The 1734-nt window shown below is 47.5% G+C and overlaps 1 non-coding gene across 1 annotated transcript; it reads right to left on the bottom strand.

The window, feature by feature from the left end:
- Positions 1-1278: 1278 nt before the first annotated feature.
- trnad-guc (transfer RNA aspartic acid (anticodon GUC)) lies at positions 1279-1350 on the bottom strand. Its single transcript has one exon. It is a non-coding gene; the product is annotated as a tRNA-Asp (tRNA).
- Between the last annotated feature and the right edge of the window lie 384 nt (positions 1351-1734).

Here is a 1734-nt window from a genome sequence, read left to right as displayed (position 1 = left end):
GTCCCATTCAGGGCATATCCTGTCTTGTGCCCTTGTGCTCTGCCTACCCCGGTACTCTGAATTGATTGAAGTGGTTACAACAATAGAGATAGTACTTAACACAGAGTCCCTGTTAATACTACAGTGGTACAGCTGTTCTCTCAAGAATAGAAATATTCTACAACAAATACGTGAGCTCGGTCAATAATACAGATAAGATAATATATCAATAATATCAATCACCTGATCAAAATAGACTAGAGGAGAAATTGAAATTGAGATTGTTTTCCTGAGTGTACGTGGTTTACTTGTTTATAGTATGTGAACATTTCTGTGAAGAAAGTAGCTGGTCCCACCCTGAGCATGACATGATAGTGATTCAAAATCCAAACTAAAATGTCAATTAAGTACCGAACTCGTAAAACTCGTATTAAGTACCGAACTCGTACGCGGAGCCGATCATTTGCAATTGGGCTGTGCCGACAGACCAAGACGAGCTCTGTCGGCTCAAAAGCAGCGCAGGACCTGCAAGAACAACAGAAAGGTTAGCATCCAGCGGGGGCCTCTTAGTGAGCCCAAAATCTCATCAAGAATCGACTCCAGCAACAGGGCAACAGGGCAGATTGTTCCATACTCCGACCACTCTCGGTGTAAACAGGTCCCTTCTGGTCTCTGCTTGAAATGCACTTTCCTGCGTTTGCTTTGGTGTAACTGGTTTCCCCTGCATGGGCGAATGTGAAGAAGATCCTTAGTAAGTCATTGAAGAAAAACGAGAAGAGGTCGGAGTGGCCTCTGTCGTTCATCAACGATCCAGTCAGGCAGTACTCCTCTGCAATGCGCCGTTCGTTCACATCAATTGGCTTTTTTTTGCCTTCATTCGTGCATGTAGTAAAAGCAGATGCCCCTATTCTGCCGGGACCCAGAGTCGAACCGGGGCTGTTGCAGCCACAACGCAAAGTACTGACCACTATACGATCACGGCGAGTTACCGAGACACACATTGCGGGGTGGAAAAGGTCCCCGCTTCGAAACAGATCGGCTTCTTTTGTCGCCACGCACACTGTTTGGGGATTTGCCTAGCGCTGTGATCAAACAGACCCACTCACCTCTTAGTGTGGCGGGATCTGCACAGTGCATGTCGCAGCGTATCCTGCTTTCACTTCAATGTGCTTCCTGATGTCGAGTCGTGTGCCGTGCGGAGGCTCTGAAAGCGAGAGCAATGAAAAGGTGCACAACGCTGTGAAAGAAAACAGAGAAGTGAAATGCAGTCCTTTCTCTAAGGAGGTGAAAGAAAAGCTACTCCTCGTCGGGGAATTGAACCCCGGTCTCCCGCGTGACAGGCAGGGATACTTGCCACTATACTAACGAGGAAGACGTCATGCTATTCGACCCCCAGCATTGTGTCCCGACCCACCGTGCTGGAAGCCGACGTGTGCTGTGATTCCTTTACGGAGCAGAAATGACAACCGAGGAGTCGTGAGATCATTTCAGCATCTCGCAGCAATTCAGCATTTCGAAAACACAAATGATCAACTCGGAATTACTTGCTTTTAATGCTTTTCAAAGCCTTCTTTGTGCACGACGACTGCGCCGCCTAGCAGATACAAATGGGTTGTACAACTTTGAACTAGCAAATGGAAGAGGGCTAAGCCCCCTCTCTTTTAGCCCAGTGTGGAAGATCGAGTCAAAAGGTCAGGACAGTGACTATGCACAGGAAAGGTTTTCTGTTCGCAACTAAGACCACTGTCTTAGGTG

Source organism: Lepisosteus oculatus, chromosome 14, assembly GCF_040954835.1.
Source record: "Lepisosteus oculatus isolate fLepOcu1 chromosome 14, fLepOcu1.hap2, whole genome shotgun sequence".
Classification (NCBI taxonomy): Eukaryota; Metazoa; Chordata; class Actinopteri; order Semionotiformes; family Lepisosteidae; genus Lepisosteus; species Lepisosteus oculatus.
This window is presented reverse-complemented; position numbering and strand designations above follow the sequence as displayed.